Genomic DNA, 19,323 nt, shown 5'->3' with positions numbered 1-19,323 from the left:
ATGTGTGTGTGTGTGTGTGTGTATGTGTATATATATACATATGCAGAGCAATATGTTGTTTGATGTACATATTGAAAAAGAAAATAAGACCAATAAGACATTTTTAATTGACCAGGCCTCCATAAAAGACATGAGACTTTAGCCAGACATGCCAATCATTAAGGAGTCCAAAGAATTAATTCTGATATGCTGAGCTATGGCAAAAAAGGTTGTAGTGATGGAAACTCAATTTTGAAGCAACATAGACAATAAAATTATGTACTTAAATTGTTAACTAATGTGGGACCAGCAGATGGCATAATGGTTATGTTGCTTTACTTCCATGTAGTTGATCGTGGTTCGAGCGCCTAACTCAGTGGCTTAAAACTCACGCTGGGGGTGTGTGCATGCATGACTGCAACCTCAAGAGGAGAGTAGAGCTTCCACAGGAGGCCTACACACCACCGCTTGTGCCGCCGCCATGTCTCTAGTGATCCCTGAGAAGTTCCAGCACATTTTGTGAGTACTCAATACCAACATCGATGAGCGGCGGAAAATAGCCTTTGCCATCATTGCCATTAAGGGTGTGGGGCGAAGATATGCTCATGTGGTGTGGGGGAAAGCAGACACGGACCTCACCAAGAGGGCAGGAGAGCTCACTGAGGAGGAGGTGGGACATGTGATCACTATTTTTTTTTTGGAGAGATTTTCACTGTAGGGCGCGTGCGCTCACCAGACAGACAGAGAGAGACACAGAGACAGAAAGCGAGAAGTCACCCCCCAGGGGGGATGGTCACGCCGCAATCCCTTCTCCTCCATTCGCCTCTCGGGATCTTGGGCACGCACGCACACGCGCCCGGCGTGAGTTTTTAAGCCACCGGGTCCAGGACACGAACCGCGGTCGACTATGTGGGAGTCCAGCGACATAGCCATTACACTAACTGCTGGTTCCCATGTGACCACGGTTATGCAGAATCCACGCCAGTACAAGATCCCAGACTGGTTCTTGAACAGGCAGAAAGATGTAAAGGATGGAAAACACAGCCAGGTTCTGGCCAACGGTCTGGACAACAAGCTGCGTGAAGACCCGGAGAGACTGAAGAAGATACAGGCCCATAGAGGGCTACGATGCTTCTGGGGCCTTCGGGTCCAAGGCTAGCACACTAAGACAACTGGCCGTCGTGGCCCTACTGTGGGTGTGTCCAAGAAGAAGTAAGTCTGTAGGCCTTGTCTGTTAATAAATAGTTTATATACCAAAAAAAAAAAAAGAGGAGAATAGAGAAGAAGGGATTGTGTCATAGCCATCCCCCTGGGGAGTGGTTTCTTGCTTTCTGTCTCTGTCTCTCTTTGTCTCTCTGCCGAGTGCATGCACCCTATAACAAAAATCTCTCTCTAAAAAAAAAAAAATTGTTAACTAATGTGAATTATGTAAAGCACTGAGATAGAATTTTGTTACTTTTCTCTTTTCATTGATCATTTATTTCTCTTTGTTTTCTTTCTCTATTAAAGACAACTCCAAATTACGCCATTTTGGGGCTTTGGTTATTGGGTTCTGAAGCCTTGCTTCCAGGTAGCTATCCTGAAGTTCAGGCACAAATAAACCTTTTCTGCTTGTTTGACAAGCTTGGAACAGGCCTCTATTTCAGACTGACAGTATACACCCATGAAATTACCGTCACAATCAAAATAGTGAACTTGCCCATCATTCCCATAGCTTCCCTATGCCCTTTTAAAATCCCTACCATCTCATCTCAGGCAACCACTGATTGGCTTTTGGCCACTACAGATTAGTTTGCATTTTATCTAATGTGGACTAACACAGTATGCACTCTTTTTTGCTTGCTACTTTCATTCTGCTAAACTATTTTGAAATTCATCCATGTTGTTAAGGGTGTCATCAGTTCAGTCTTTCTGATACCTGAATAGTCTCCCATTGAATGGATATACCACAGTGTGTCCATTCACCTCTTAATGGACATTCAGGCTGTTCCAGTTTTGAAATATTAAAAGGAACACTGCTATGAGTATTCACATACAGATCTTTGTATGGAGATACACACAAACATATATTTCTTTCTCTTGAATAAATATCTAGGAAAGGAATAGCTAAATTATATGAAGTGTCTTCAAATAGTTCACTGACAATGTGTATTGGGAAAAACCTATGAGTGGGTTTCAGAATATTTTTGGACCAAAATAAACTCATATTTTGATTTCATTTTTCCTGAACTTTTTGAGCTTCCCTCATACGGTTAGTACATGCTTAACTTTTTAGGAAACTACTAAAAGTTTCTCCATAATGACTGTATCATTTTACATTCCCATCTGTAGTGTTTGGTATAAGAGTTCTATTTATTCCACATTCTTCTTTCTTTCTTCTTATGAGGATTTTTCCCTAAGGCACATACACTTGCCAAAGAGAGAGACAGAGATAGTAAGAGGGAAAGTGAGAAATTACCTTCCAGGAGGAGTGGTGATGCTGCAGTCCCTTCTCCTCCATTCTCCTTCTGGGATCTTGGACAGGCACATCTGCCTGATGTGGTTTTCAAGCCACCAGGTCCAGGACTCAAACCGCAGTTGGCCAGGTGGGAGTCCAGTGACCTAACCGCTAAGCAATCTGCTGGCTCCTATAGTTTTTAAATAATTATTTAATTACATTTATTATTATTTCTAATTTTAATTTGCTTTAGGGCATATGTGGTCACAAGAGGGAGAGAGAGAAAAAGAAAGAGAGAGAAAGAAAGCCACTAGGTCTGAGATTTAACCATGAGTGACCACGTAGGAGTCCAACACTTTGACCACCAGGCCACCTGCTGACCCTAATTCTTGTTTATTCTGATTCAATATTTGTGGTGGGCCTTCTTTGCTAACTTTGATGTATAGTGGACTGTTACTGTGATTTTCATTGATTTGCGTTTACCTAATGAATAATGATATTGAGCATCTTTTCATGCATTTAAATTCTGTCTGTATATCTTCTTCGGCAAAGTACATGTTCAAATAGTTCTTTCTTATTTACTAGGTTGTTTGTTTATTTGTTATTAGGTTTTATGTGTACCTTACAATTTTCTGAAATCAAGTCCTTTATAAAATATATGTTTGATGAGTGTGTTCTCCCAGATTGTAGTGTCTTCATTTTCTTAATATAGTCTCCCAAAGAAGGTCAGTTTGTCAAGTTATTCTTTATAAATTATGCTTTTGATGTTACAGCTAGTAAATAGAAACCTTTGCCTAACTCAAGGTCACCAAGGTTTTCTCTTATGTTTTCTCCTAGAGTTTGTTTACAGTTTTAAGTCATATACTTAGGTTTCTGATACTTTTTGAATTATTTTTTAGTTACAATGTAGAGGATGGATTGACTTTTTAAAAACAAACAAACAAACAGACAACACTACAGATACCCAGTCATCAGTCATCTTGAATTTGTTGAATAGACTACTGTGTCTCCATTGACTCTCTGTGTACCTTTGTTGAAAGTCAGTTGTCTCCATATGTGTAAGTTTATGTCTGGACTCTATACCATTTCATCTATGTGTTTATCTTTCCACCATTACTACACTCTCTTTGACTATAGGCACTCCTCACTTATCTATCAAGTTATTCCGACTACTAAGTCATTAAGTGAATTGGTTGATAAACGAAGTGCTTAAAGGTGGATGTCTTGTGGTGTCATGGCACCACAGGGATATCTTAGGTCACTGGGAAAGTCATGATGATGTATTTTCCCATGTTTTTTCTTTGAAAAAATGTGTCACAACTTTCCTGACAACCCAATATTTTTCAGTAGATATCATGTGACACCACACTAAAATAATGTAATTCTAGCCATATAAAAAAGTTGACTTTGGCTAAGCACCATAAAGTGACAAGACACACCCCAAAACAAGAATAAAAACCAGCTTGTTTACTATTTATTCTAAATAATTAAAAGGTGTAAAGGAAACTCTTACTTGATGACTTTATTTTAATTTGCATCTCTTACATGTTGAACTGTTGGGAATATCATGATGCATTTTTGCATAGAAAAATACTTCATGACTTTTTCGATGACCTAATATAACTTAACATAAGAATACAACCAGCAAAAATTGTAAAAACAGCATACCAAAAAATTAAAGTTTGTTCATAATAAAAAGACATCCACATTAATATTTCAGTCATCAAATCCTTTGAACTATGATAGTTCATGGTCACCACCTGAGTGAAGGTTTTGTGTAAGAATACTAATCAACTGAAGGAACAAGACAAAGATTAAGAAGGCATACCCCAGACTCACATAGATTGCAGAGAGGATTGCCTATGCTGAGGAACTGGTCATAAGCCCAAGTGCTGTTAAGTAGGTAGGTCGTTAATGAGGTGTGGCTGTATTGTGCTCTATGACAAGCCTTGAGATCAGATAGTATGATCAAATAGTATGAGAAAATGCTTTCCATGACTCTACTTGGACTTGAGATCTCGACATAACTATCATAGTGTGATTCCAGCTTCCTTTTTGATGCATAATGGTCAACAGAGACAGAGAGGTAGTTCGCTGCATAGAAAGAACAGCCTATGTGCATGGGAAGAGCTGTGTGGATCAGTTGGTCTATGCTTATCAGTTTCTCCCTTGGCTGCTCCTGAAAAACCATTTCCATAATCTTGTTCTCTCTGAATAACTGAGTACCACCTTTCAGTCAAGAGTCTTTCCTCATTATATTACTTTCAAACAATAGTTGAAATGGCTCTCCACATTGCCTTCTTGAGATTAGCTTTAAGTAGTTTTAATGGCCTTGGGTATTCCAAATCTGTCCATATGTTTCTAGATTATCCTGGGTTTCTGATGTTAAATTGGCCTGTATATTGGCCTGAGGCCAGTGAGTGGCAGAGTGGTAAAGGTGCTGGATTTCTACATGGTTGTCCACAGTTTGAATCTCAGACCCAGTAGCTTGAAAATCACAGCAAATAAGTAGATAAATTAGTGTTTTGTTGTTGTTTTTTTTAAAAAAAAAAAAAGAAAAAAAGCCCAAAACAGTATATGGGTCCGAGGAAGACTCTGTACTACTCTTTTCTTTTCCATAAGCAAACCAGATCAACACATGGATGTCTGTTTCCTCAGTGAGTTGCTAAATTACAGCCAGTCACAGTAGCAATGCTGGTCAGTCACAGATGGCCCCTCTTTAAACTGTGTTGACACAGGCAACATCAAGATGTAACCAACCCAATTATTTCTCTACCTCATTCCCGCACTTCTAGATTTTATACATCACTTTCCTGCACATAAATATTAGTGACCACGAGGCTACCTAGAGTTTCTTGGAAATCATTCTTGGGAGCTGCCCAATTTGAATCATTTTGCTCAATTAAACTCCATTAAATTAAATTGTCTAAAGTTTTTCTTTTATCACTTAGATTAAAAACAGTAACTATTCAGTCTAAAGTTTTTCTTTTATCACTTAGATTAAGAACAGTAGCTATTCATTTTTTTTAACCAACCTTTTGGAGAAGTTTTTGCTATAGGGTACATGCGCTCACCAGAAAGACAGAGAGAGACAGAGAGATAGAAAGCAACAAATCACCCCCCAGGGGGGATGGCCACGCCACAATCCCTTCTCCTCCATTCTCCTCTTGGGATCTTGGGCACACACACACACATGCGCTCGGCGTGAGTTTAAGCCACCAGGTTCGGGACTCAAACCATGGTTGACTACATGGGAGTCCGACATAGCCATTACGCCAACTGCTAGTCCCCAGTAGCCATTCATTCTTAGTAATTCTCATTAATTTTGTTCTTAAATCTCCAAAGATGTCAACATATCACTCCCAAATCTGAACTCGGTATGATGTTAGACTTCTAATCAGTTCTTTAGGACCAATAACCTTTGTTGGGAAGTTCCAGAAGATGACAAATTTTATCTGTCTTTAGTGATGTTGGTTGTTGGGAGACTACACTAACCTCTCATATCCTCACTTAGGAATACAGCATCTCAAGTTGGAACATCATTCATTCATTCATTAACTACTTTCAAGCAACTATTATTGCTACGCACTTAGCTAGTGCTATGAGGATGAAGAAATGGATAAGATACAGCCTCAAGTAATTTATCTTCTCTTGTGTTATGATCTTCCCATTTATTCTGGAAGATAACGTTCAACTCTGGATTTGTCCCTATCATTAAGCTGGCCATTTTCTTAGCTGTTTTAGAACTCTTATTTCTGTGTGTCTGACTTTAGCACTCCCTTCAGAACTTCTTCGAGATCTGGTCTGGTGTTGGCAAATTCTTTCAGGTTTTGTTTACCTGAGAATGTTCTCGTCTTCTCCTCCCATATGAAGGATAATCTTGCCAGATATAGTATTCTTGGTTCAAATTGTTTTTCACTCAATACTTTTAATATATTTTCCCATTCTTTCCTTGCTCAAATTGTTTCCGATGAGAGGGCCGCCATTAGCCTGATGGGATATCCTTTGTAGGTAACTTGACGTTTCTCTCTGGCCAGTATGAGTATTTTGTCTTTGTCTGTGGTTTTGGTCATTCTGGCTATAGAATTTAATATCTCTTGACTAAAACATTACTGACCTTCTATGCTTTGTTTTCCAGTGTTAAGGAGTTTTGTCTTCTCTCCAGTTGTGGACACATTCATGTACTTACTATTTGAACAGAATCCTAAACTGTTTCCTGGCTTTAAGTATTAAGCAAAGTTCTCTTAACATTTTTATTTTGATTTATTAAAGCTAAAACTGCCTTCCTTGCAATTAAAAAATGTATTTAAAAATATCTATTTAGTAACCACAGTAAGCTATATAGCCTCAGCTTTGTGCTATTTTATAGTATATTCATTCTACCCACAGAGTTTCATGTCTAAAGTCAACTTTTGCTCACAGATATGTATATATCAGCTGAACTTACTATTGAAAGTATTTAGATTAATTAAGATATTTTGTGAATCAATGCAATGTGGGAAAAAATAAAGGAATGGAAAGCAACTGTAGATACCAGAGACAGATTGGGAGGTGTGTGGAAAATGGCAGAGGAAGGAATGGAAAGCAACTGTAGATACCAGAGATTGTGAGGTGTGTAGAAAATGGCAGAGGATGAGAAAAAGGGGGAAAAATACACACACACACACACACACACACGAAACAAAAAATGGAAAATTACTTGTTGACAATAACATGTATGATTAAGGTATTTTACAGTGTATTCTGGCTGGGAAATCACATTGGTATGCTGTGGTGATGTTCAGTGAAAGTATGTAAAATAAATTAATTAAAAAAAAAAAGACATGGTTTCTATCCTTAAGACGCCTCATGTTTACTCTACTCTGCACCTTCAGGACGAAAGGTTACCTAGAGATCCTGTGCACAGATCAATACAAACTAGGTTTATAAGTCCAGATCTGCAATTTCTCCTCACATAAGATTGGTTTTGTCACTGGGAGGAAATAGGAAGCACTTTCTGAGTTAAATAAGACATTGTAATTTAAAAAGAGTGCGATTTGGTCGACAAAGACAAGCTCGGAGAAATGATAAAGCATCCAGATGGGACCAGATGGGAGAAAGCAGAGGCCAGGTTCTTGAAGGAGTCACCTAGGGTCAATGAACATTTATCAGAAAAGAACAGAGAAAGAAAGGGGAGTAAACAGATGAGGAATTGTCTTTACCTCTTGACTGGGAAGGTATATGCACAAGGAGTGGATAAAAGTGAATTTGAGCCTCAAGGATAAAAGGTGCCGAATAAAAAGTGTAGCTGGTGTTACCTTTCCGACTGCGAGGGTCACTGAGGCAGGAGGGTCCAGACATGTCCCAGGGAAAGGAAATGAATCAACATGAAGTAGCCTGTCTTCCGTGATAAATGTAGGTTTTGCACAGATCATTAAGAAGCACTCCACCAAGGACAAAGGGAAAAGGTGTCTGCCAAATAAAGCAGTTCCCTCATCTGCTCAGCCGAGATGGATCAGAGTGAGATGGAGAGCACCAGGGGCAGCCTTTGGTCCTGGACTGGGGGAGAGGCACTGCTGAGTCCCCGTCTCAAGGATGACTGGAGTTCCCTAGTCAGTCTCTTGTTGGGGTGGCTGAGGAGTCAGGAGATGACATCAAGCTTCCATGAATATGGCCACCTCCAAATTTAGCTGCAGTGAGGAAGAGGTATCCAAGCCACAGAGCAAGGGGAACATAGGAATGATCCATACTGGGAATTCAGGAATTGCCCAGATCCCAAGGGGAAGCAAGTGCTTCTGGGAGGCCAAGAGGAGGGACAGGGTATATGGGAGTAGCCTGGCCTCGCACCTGGGCGCAGCAGCCTATGGCCAAGGTGGTGTGATTGCAAAGGCCCAGGGAGGTCTCCCACCTGAAATAGTATTTCCCACCTTTTCAGCAAGAACACCCCATTTCTTTAAAGCGGAGCATACACTTTACTCCGTAATTAGGATGAAGGCTTATGATTAAGATATCATTGGAAGAGCAAAGTTCACATTAAGGGTAAACTTTAAACGTTTTTCTCAAGCGTTGTGCTAGAGGAAGGCATAGTTAGGAGAGTCTGCTGGGAGGGAACCAAGTACAGGAAAGAGACATGGGGGCCTCGGAGGTGGATTCTAGTTCTTAGTGGCCAGGACTGTCAGATGTGGCAAAACAAGCAAAGAGTCGTGAGGATGCTGAATTGGATTGATCTGAAACTCAAGTGTAACTGAGTGTTGTTATCATGGTTTTTTTGTTTGTTTGTTTGTTTGTTTGTTTGTTTGTTTTTTAAATCTGGCAACCCCAGACCGTTGGGGAGTTCTACCTCCTTCCTCTACTCAAGCATTCCACTCTACTTGCCTCTTACATCCAGGAGCCTTCCCTAGAGTATGTGAGAGCACCTGGGGATAAGGGTGTGTCTGGGTGACCCCAGAACCACAATACACAGTGAAGAAGGTCACTTACTGAGGCTTAGAAATGCAAATGCCTTAGGAACCCAGGCTATGCCATTTCTTCCTGCATCTTCAGTGCCTGGAATAACCCCTGGCGTAGAACAGGTTGTTAAATACAAGTATGTGGAGATTCAGAAAAGGTCAATGGGGGTTGGTTCTGCAGTCCATCAGTTGAAAGCTGTGCAGAGGAAGTTGGATGCTACGTGGGTTCACGTCTCAACCCTGGCAGCTTGATAAATATGCCGAGCATGTGTGTGCATGCCCAGGAATCTGATGGGATAGGGAACGGGAGGGAAAAGGATAGTGGCTTGACCAGACTCTCTAAGTGGGTACTTTCTCTCTCTCTCTAATTTATACATGAGCACACACACATGCCTTTGGCATAAAACTGTGTCAATGATAGTAATCATAATAACAAACACGAACTACTGCTCTCTTTTAAGCATTGTACTGAAAAGTCAAGCTGATGGACACGATGCGGTATCCGTGACCTAAGGCGACTTTGCTAGTAAAAGGAGGAATTTGTTTTTATTTTCATTACCTTTCTTTTAAAACAAAACAAAACAAAAAAACCAACCTCTTGCTGTGTCACAATCCTCTCGTCTCAGCCTCTCTTCTGGGATTGTTATCGGTCCACACCACTGTACTTGGCTGGACCAGGGAATTGAACCTGGGCCTCTTCTGTGCTCCTAGTTTGAGGAGCACAGTGTTTTAGCAGTGCACAACACCACAGCAGGACCCGTGCTACTTTTTGTTTGTTTGTTTGTTTTAGAGAGGTTTCTTTTTTTCTTTTTCTTTTTGGAGAGGTTTTTGCTATAGGGTGTGTGCGCTCACCACAAAGACAGAGAGAGACAGAGAGACAGAAAGAGAGAAATCACCCCCCCCCCCAGGGCGATGGCCCTGCCACAATCCCCCCTTTTCCTCCATTTCCCTCTCGAGATCTTAGGCATGCACACACACACGTGCCCTGCATGAGTTTTAGCCCCCCAGTCTGGGACTCGAACCGCGATTGACTACATGGGCGTCCAGCTACATAGCCATTACACCAACGGCTGGTCCCTGATTTAGAGAGTTTTTTGAGATAAGACATGTGCTCTCACTGGAGAGACAGAGAGAGAGACAGAGAGACAGAAAGAGAGAAATCACCCTCCAGGGAGGATGGCCACATCACAGTCCCTTCTCCTCCATTCTCTTCTTGGGATCCTGGGCCTACATGTGCACATACCTGCCCTGAGTTTCAAGCCATCAGATCTGAGACTTGAACCACGGTCAGTCATGTGGGATTCCAGCTATGTAACCATGACAGCATCTACGGGTCCCAATCAAGTGGTTTTTAAAATGATTGATGTGCCACCCTTCTTCTTGGGGGGTTGGGCTGTGCAGACCTCAGTCTATGTCCCTTTTTAACTTTCAACTCCTTCTCTTCCTCAGCAACAGCACAAAGTCGGTTACCTTGTACATTCTTCTCTAACTACTTCCTAGAACAGTTCCCACCTGCAGTCTTCAGTGACCCGCCCATGTCCCACTTGACTAGACACACACTTCCAGAGTGCAGACCTGTGATAGTGAGTACAAAACAATTCATCAGTAAGGGAGTAAATCATTTTTGATATCATTTCTTGGTGCTCTCTCCTTCTATGGATGATGCAGGGTTACACAGGAGTTTAGATTAGCCAAGGTCTTCTTAGCTCCCATCCACACAGAGCACCCCAGACCTTGTTTTGGGGCTCCCTGGAAACAAGCAACAAAAAGGGATGGAGGATTTGGGAACCCATGAGCATCTCTAGCCTGGTGTACGTGGGCTTGTCTGCCAAACAGAAAGCCCCGGGAGTCTGGCTCCATTACATCGTCGGATTAGGACCAAGGAAACCCAGGACAATGTTAGGATTGGAGAAAGTAGGTTTGAAGCAATTGCTACTATTTTTTTACTTGTTTTTTCATGCAGAGTCTCCAGTGTTTTCCACTGGGGCCCTTCTCCACTCCCACTCACCCCCAGGGTGTAAGCTACATGTGGAGAGCCGACCACACATGGTTCTGATTCATTTGCATTTAACTCATCGAAAGATTGTTTAGTCAAAGTCAATCTCTGTCCAAGGAGTCTTTTATAAGCTGATGGTATAAGCCTGGCTTAAGCCTATTATTGTAATTGGGGAAGTTTCTTTCTTTTCCTTTGAACTGAGAAGCTGCCAGTCCTAAACCAGCCCTAAACCAAAGCAGGCTTGAGAGGCACATTTGTCATTTATTTGTTCTATTGTTTCTTTAATTCTGGAAGCCAGTCAGCTCCAGCGCATTCCATTGTTGGCCAGAAGTGTTCCCTGGGTCGTTTGTAAGGACATCAGTCAGGTCCAGTCAGCACATCTAGGTTATGAATCCATACCTGGGAATTTCAACCCGGAAATATCACCTAGGGACTGCTATTTCCTCTTCATTTTTGCTGCTCTGCACCAGTCTATCATCCTTCCCTCCTCTCTCCTCCCCCTTCCCCTCTCCTCTCCTCTCCTTCCCTGCCCTCTCTCCTCTCCTCTCCTCTCCTCTCCTCTCCTCTCCTCTCCTCTCCTTTCTTCTCTCCCTCCCTCTCCCTACCTCTCCTCTTCTTTCCTCTCCTCTCTTCTTTTCTCTTCTCTTTCTTTTCATTTTTTCTTTTAAAACTGTCTCTTGTTGTGTCATGACCCTCTTGTCTCGGTCCCTCATCTGGATTATACGTGCACACCACTGTACCTAGTCTTTTTACTTTTCTCTTCTCTTCCCTTTGCCTTTTTTTAAGTTTACCTACTTCTTCCTTTCATGAGAGATAGAGAGACAGACAGAGAGAGTGAGCGTGAGATGCTCCTTCAGCAAGGTCTCACACTGTGATCCACCTGCTCCCAGCCTTGCAGCCAGCCAGGGGCACAGGCACACATGAAAGCATGCTCTTGCTCTTGCACAGGCCAGCCCATCTTCCAGATAGTTCTGGAGTTACAGAGTGTTGTGCCACCGCTGTGCCTCTATGGCTAGATCTCACGAGTGTCATTTCTCACCTCCACGATTCAGTGACCTCCCCCGTCTACTGTGCACAAACCCTCATGCCACCAAGTATGCTCCCTTCGCCCTTGTCCTGACCACATCACTCTCCTGCTCTTCCTAAAATGACATTTCTTATACAGGGGTGCAGGCGGACCTGGGGGTGATGGCCCAGGTCCAGGAAATAAGCAAAGTCACAAGACAAGCATGAAATATTTTTCTACAAGAACCAAGTATGCCCCAAAATTGAGGAAAATGAATGCTGGGTGTACATATACCAAAGATCTGATGGGCTAGAGGGCTGGAGGAAGAGGATCACAGCATGATAAGACCCTTCTGAGCGTGCTTACGTCTCTCTCAGTGCACACACACATGCTCTCTCATGAATAAGGTAAATTTCTTAACAATAAGGGAAAATGTTGTCATATTGGGCTTAAAGATGTATAGCAATATGGAATATAAAGTTGTCATGCATTCTAAAAACAGACTTGAAGATTCAGAGAAACATTAAGCTTAAAGTACACATTCATCTTTGACTGAATCCCTAAGCCTCCAAGGATGATATATTCATTGTCATCTGCCGTTGGAGTATGTGGTGAAAATCTGAGAAGGTCTAGAGTAACCCAGTTCCTCACCAAGCTTATTAAGGCCATTGCACTCCATCTCCATAGCCTGTCCGGTCACCTACTGCTCACATATGCACCTCAGTGTCAAAATGAATGGGAAACTGAAAGATGAGGGGGTGTAGAAGCATGGAAATGGGTATAGGTGCTGGAAATAGTGTGGGGGGAGCGTGGGAGAAGTGGAAGAGCACGAGAAAAGAAGGTGAGGAGGGAAATGGAAAGGCAAGACATTTTTGGGACACAGAAATGGATTACTATCTGTTGATGATAACGTGTATAGTAGGCTCAATGGGACTGGTGTGAAGTGAATTCTTGTTGGGTAAATTCACTTTATGAGTTGTAGTAATGTTTAGTGATTGAATGTATAAAATAAAATAAAATAGTGGTTACATCAAAATAAATAAATAAATTAGTTAATTAAACTGATTAAAACAAGAGATAAATGGGGATAATTCATCATTCTCCAGCACATTGCTACCCTAGATGTTTGTTTCTAATACCCAGAATACCTTTAGATGTCCTTGTCTTCTCCTGAGCCAAGTCTAGATCTTCTCATTTCAGATGCATTTTCTTTCCATTACAAACACATGCTTTGTATGTCTGAAAGGCCTAGCCATGGTATTAGGACCTCAAGAACTACTGGCTGAGACATTGTTGATTGAGCACAATAACTGAGCCCTTGAGGCTTGCAGGAAAGAATGGTCCTAGAAATCAGGAAATGGGGACAGGGTGGTGCTAGTTGAACTAAAGAACTCTTTTATTTTTTAATTTTTATTTATTTATTTATTTTTTGGAGAGGTTTTTGCTATAGGTGCGTGTGCTCACCAGACAGAGACAGAGAGACAGAAAGAGAGAAATCACCCCCCAAGGGGGATGGCCATGCCACAATCCCTTCTCCTCCATTCTCCTCTTGGGATCTTGGGCACGCATGTACACCCGGCATGAGTTTTAAGCCACCAGGTCTGGAACGTGAACTGTAGTTGACTATATAGGAGTCCAGTGACATAGCCATTATGCTAACTGCTGGTCCCAAGAACTTTTTTATTATTGACCATTTTCTTCCAATTTTACCAGGACCATGCCTGCGTGCTTTCTTTCTTTTTTCTTTCTTTCTTCCTTTATTTTTCTTCCTTTCTTTCCTTCTTTCTCTTTCTTTTCTTTTAAATTTTTCCAGAAAGTGTGTGCACTCTCTGGAGAGGAGAGAGAGGAAAAATCAGCACCCATGGGGAATGGTCACACCATAATCCTTTCTTCTCTATCTCTCCCTCCTGTAGGGATTTGGGGCATGCATGTACACACACCCAGGGTATTTTTTAAGCTCCTGGGTCAAGAAATTGAGCCACGCTGTGGGATCCAGCCACTAAAGGTTGGCCAGCCATGCCTTGTCTCTAAAGGAGGCAAAGATTGGGGTGAAGGCAAAGGTACAGAGAATGGGGACACATTTTTCTACATGGACCTTTTGATGCAAAACTGAGAAGAAAACTGGATGAAATGGGCTGAAAACTGGCAACCTGCAAACATGTTGATCCCCCCCAACAATACACACACACACACACACACACACACACACACACACACGTATGTATACAGACATTTTCAAATAAAAATCCACAGTTCCTGATTCCTTTGGAAAATCCAAATCAACTGGGGACTCTGAGCTGGCCTTCCTGGCCATCTCAGTCGCCATCCTGTGACAGGGCATGAACTCTTCACTACCACGGTTCCCAGCACTCCTCGTCACACCGACATGGCCAGCCCCCTGAGAGCATTTCAGTCTGCTACCCTGCTGCAGAGGGGGGATGGAAACAGCGACTACCCCAGTGTAGGGTCCATAGGTGGGCATTCTGAGGAGATGCCAGGGGAATGGACAGTGATTGATCGAAATACTAAGGCGTGCTGGCAGACATCCAGGTGGCAGAAGCATGCTGGGAGGGTCACTTCTGAGCTCAGTCATGCAGCGTCTTTATCAGGACCTCACTCTTCCCAAAGCATCATACACAGAAGCATGCCTACCACTGTCCAGTAGTGGTCCTCAGGCTCCAAGCCACAGCGTCTTCCCTGCCTCATCTCTGTCTGGTTTTTGTTCCCTTGGATGCACCTGTCTTCTCTCCCTTTCTTGATTGGCCCAGAGCCATATGTATGCTTTTCCTGCCTTGGGATGCTCAGATTGACATTTTGCTCAAGGGATTGAGCAAAGTTCATCCCTAAGTTCAGGGACTATTAGAAAGGTTCACCCAAGATTGAATCTCTTCTCTTTCTTTTCAAAGCAGCCTAGACAGCGGAAGGGGAACAAAGCCAAGGGTCTCCCTTTCCTGATCTCTGGAATAAGGGGTTTGCCTCTGCCTCCCTGGCCCTCCTCCATACCCCATGGGGCCTCTGAAAAGGGGTCAGATCTATCCTCAAGCTTCTCATTTCCCCATAACGATGTGGAGACAAGCAGTGGCTGATAAGAATTCCCTGAGGAGCACTCCAGCTCTTAGGCCAGACCCTCGTCTTTCATGAACAGCCATTCCCAGGGCCTCGGATTTCGGGTTGGGAAGATTAGCAAGGAACATTCAGACCAGACAGAGGCCCCTTCTGGCTGTGCTTCCTCAAATGAGGTAGCCGCCACTTCTGAGGAGGCTGGGAGCTGCAGCTTGTCCTGTCTCTGAGGGCCAGCGGGGGAGGAGAGAATCGCTAACAGATCGGCATTGCTTTTAGGTCTCAGTCCACAGTGAAATCAAAGAGCAAGGCGCCCGCGCAAATCTTCAAAGATGACGAGTGGGAGAATTCCACCTCTACGGCTATTCTGAATTTTTTCATTTTCTTTTTTCTTCCCACAAAAATAAATAAATAAAATGAAGCATCCTAGGATTTCAGAACTGGAATACACTTTAAAAGCTTTTGGTCCCCTCAGTCTACACACATGAAGACAGTTGTGCGGCCTGCCAGCCCGGCTTATTTCTCTTTCTTCAGTGGTTCCCGACATTTGGCCAACTTTTGTTATTTTTGGCATATCTGCAAACACCTGTGCTATTACTTAATAGGTTTTATTTCCCCAGGCCCAGTTTTTGTTTAAATGGAGGTATTTAGGAGAAGCTGTGTCACTAACGCCAATGGAAAAGCACATGACTTGTTTTAAATATTGGAGACCAAAAGGCAAATGCGACTGATGGGAAGCAAGGTTATTAAACTAGCTGGGTACTCTTACCTAGTGTGGGCTCTCCCCAACACCTATTTTCCTTGGGTTCAAACGGCAGTAAATGATGCTGACCTGATACTAGCCCATGATGAAGACATTATCCTTGAAGAGAAAAAGAAGGGAAACGGGAGCAACCTTCCTGAAAACCGTCAGCCTCTGCCCAGGTACTCGGACAGTCTCCTCCCGGACGCCTGCAGTGCATGCACCTTTCTGGGGGAGCAGTGCCTGCATTACCCTTCTTCAGAAGGGGCCTGGACTCTGCCTCACTGTTTTCCCCTTTCAGAGCTTGGGCTCTGCAGAATGCTGAAGATAGATGCAGAAAGAAATATGGACAGTGTAGGAACAGACTTCTTGATGCTGGCTGTCAAAACGTTTCTGCAGCTTCCTAATTGAGTACATCCTGGAGAGGGAAGGAGTGAGGAGGAGGGAGATCAAGAAAAGTCTTGGGGGGGGACCAGCAGTTAGCGTAATGGCTATGTCGCTGTACTCCCATATAGTTGACCGCGGTTCAAGTCCTGAACCCGATGGCTTAAAACTCACGCTGGGTGCATGTGCGTGCGTGCCCAAGATCCTGAGAGGAGAAGTGATTGCGGCGTGGCCATGCCCCCTGGGGGGCAATTTCTCACTTTCTGTCTCTCTGTCTCTATCTTTCTGGCGAGCACATGTGCCGTGTGCATGCAAAAAACTCTCCAAAAAACAATGTCTTGGCCTAAGAGTGAGCACAGTGATTTTCTGTGTACTTATGTGTCCCCCACCTCCCCTTTATGAATACTCCCATGTTTTAGATGTATCCCTCTCAGTCAGGGGTGCAGGACTAAAGAGGAGTCCCTCTGTGGGAACAGGAAAGCACTGCTTCATGAGTGACCCAGGCCTCAGGCTCCAGGTGAAATCAAGCCCATCTCAAGCACAGCCCTGAGTGGTTCTCCTGCCATATCCCATATCACAGGCTCTTTTTCTTTTCTTTTCTTCCTTTATTTTGACACCTGTACCTTAATAAAATTGGCATTCTTTTTTTTTTTGGGGGGGGAGAGACTTTTGCTATAGGGCACGTGTGCTTGCCAGAAAGACAGAGAGAAACAGAGAGACAAGAAGCAAGAAATCACCTCCCAGTGGGGATGGCCACGCCACAATCCGTTCTCCTCTCGGGATCTTGGGCACGCATGCACATGCACCTGGCGTGAGTTAAGCCCCTGGGTCTGGGACTCGAACCACGGCTGACTACATGGGAGTCTAAAAACATAGCCATTACGGGAACCAGCAGTTAGCCTAATGGCTATGTCACTGGACTCCCACGTAGTCGACCGCGGTTCGTGTCCCGGACCCGGTGGCTTAAAACTCACGCCGGGCACGTGTGCGTGCATGCCCAAGATCCCGAGAGGAGAATGGAGGAGAAGGGATTGCGGGGTAACCATCCCCCCCTGGGGGGTGATTTCTCGCTTTCTGTCTCTATGTCGGAGAATGGAGGAGAAGGGATGGCGGGTTAACCATCCCCCCCTGGGGGGTGATTTCTCGCTTTCTGTCTCTATGTCTCTCTCTCTCTGTCTGGCGAGCGTGCGCGCCCTATAGTGAAAAAAACCTCTCCAACAACAACAACAAAAAACATAGCCATTACACTAACTGCTGGTCCCTGTCACAGGGTCTTAATCACCTGCCTCAGTGTTGGATTAGGGTCCTCACATTTGCACTCATAGCAGCTCCTTGGGGTCGAGACAAGTTTTACTCACATAAAAGGACAACAGGAACATCCATATTGCACACACATTCACAGGTGGTCTGATGAATGTTCTGGAAGCCTGGGTAGGCAGTGAGGCCAGGGGCTTGAGGTGGCAGGAGAAGCTTTGTGCAGTAGTAGGCTTTTTGCAAGACTCCCTACTCCCTGTCTCTAGTCTTTCTCCTCCTCCCTCTTGCCCTCTTCCAGGCTGCGCACGAACTTTGCACTGGCAGAGGACGAGGGGTTGGCTCTCACCCCTGGGTGTGGGCTGAGCGAGCATCCTGGAAGCCTGCAGTGGTGGGAGGCTGCCAGGTGGACAGTGCCCACACTGCTGCCCGTGAGATCCTCGAAGACAGATTTACCAGTTGCCAAATTCTCCCTGTAGCCCACTCTCCTCCCTGAGGCCCCACACAGCAATTCCTGTGCACTAGCGAGGGGAGGAGATGGCTCAGAAAAGGCAGGGGAAACATCTTTCCATGAAATCACAAGGACTACAGGACTATTGGGGCGGATTTCCCCTCAGGGACTTTAGCACAGCTTCTGTCCCTACCTGTACAAGAGCCCCTGGGCCAGAGGAGACAGGCTGGCAGGAGGGCAGTGTCTGCTCCCCTGGAACCCCTCCTTGCTCTCTACGGTTGTCTTCCAGTGTCGGGGAGAATATTATAAGGCCTGTGGGGCCTTGGCCTTGGGACAGCCCAGACTAAGGGGCCAAGGAAGCAGCTACTTTTCAGAGAGGCCAAATGATGCTAAAGGAAGACTTTGGGTACAGGCAGGGGGACTGCCTCAGCCCACTCCCACCCTGGGGACCCTGTGAACTGAGACCTCTTGGGTTGAGATGAGCCTTGGAAGGACAAGCGTGAGTTAGACCAGGACACTGGAAACAATCATGGTTGTTTCCACCCTCCCGGAACTCCCCTGCTGACCCCCAGCCACTGGGCTGTGATCTCACTGCTCCACCTGAGCGGCCTGAGCAGAGAAGAGAACGCACTGGTCAGACACTGCATAGACAATCAATGGCCCCAGTCTCCGTGTTCTGAACCCAGTTTTCCAAAATGCCTTTGGCAGTTTGGGCTGAGGGGTGGCGATAGTGGACTACTTCGGACATAACAGAGCTGTGCCGGGCCAAGCCTGCTCCGTGGCTCTGTGGCTGCTCAGCTCACAGGCATGGCTGCCCTACCCTCTGTGAAGAGACTCTTCCCCCCCCCCCAAGAATTATTTTATTGAACTTTATTTATTTTAATTTGACCAGAGAGGGGCAGAGTGAGAAAGAGAGAGAGAACAAGCTGCCAGGTTCAGGACTCGAACCATGGTCAGCCATGTGGGAGTCCAGTGCCCTTAACCACCACACCGCTTGCCTGTCCTGAGAGGAGATTCTTCGTTATACCATTGTGAATGCAGCCTGCAAGCTGGGGCTCCTGGACTCCTGCCATGAGCCCACAGGCCGCCAGGAGCCTGTCACACTGGGGTAGGCTTTCTCACTTATGTTGACCGTCAACCTAACTTCTGAACTGAAAGGTGGGGAGAGGATGGGAACAGTCAGAAGACAGTCCCCATCACTCAGTGAAGAACACAGAGAAATGACTAAAGCAGGGTGACAGAGCTGTTGTAACTTTCTGTTGGTGACAATAGAATTCTGCGCCAGGCATTCAGATGCTCTCAAATTTCAAATCCCCTTCAGTGCCTCTAATAGTAAGTGTCAAACTCATTAGCCCTGAGGACCTGCGTGTGGCTGTAGTAGTTTACGTGGTGGTTAAACAGAAAGAGCATTGACAGGGGAGGCAGAAGACTGGGTCTCAGAGCTCTGCCACCACTACTGAGCAAGTCAATCACTCTCTGGCCTCCTTATTTCATTTGTGTAATTAAAGGTGTGGGTTAGGTTGAGGCTAAAGTCTCCCAATGTGCTTGAAAACGCCCTGTGTCACTGATGTCAGGGCACTCTCCTGACT

At 44.5% G+C, this 19,323-nt stretch overlaps 1 pseudogene; it reads left to right on the top strand.

Moving 5' to 3' along the window:
- The first annotated feature begins 460 nt into the window (after positions 1 to 460).
- Positions 461 to 1,195, top strand: LOC102474010 (40S ribosomal protein S18-like; annotated as a pseudogene).
- The last annotated feature ends 18,128 nt before the right edge of the window (positions 1,196 to 19,323 follow it).

Source organism: Tupaia chinensis, unplaced genomic scaffold (assembly GCF_000334495.1).
Source record: "Tupaia chinensis unplaced genomic scaffold, TupChi_1.0 Scaffold150288_1, whole genome shotgun sequence".
In the NCBI taxonomy this organism is placed as follows: domain Eukaryota; kingdom Metazoa; phylum Chordata; class Mammalia; order Scandentia; family Tupaiidae; genus Tupaia; species Tupaia belangeri.
This window is presented reverse-complemented; position numbering and strand designations above follow the sequence as displayed.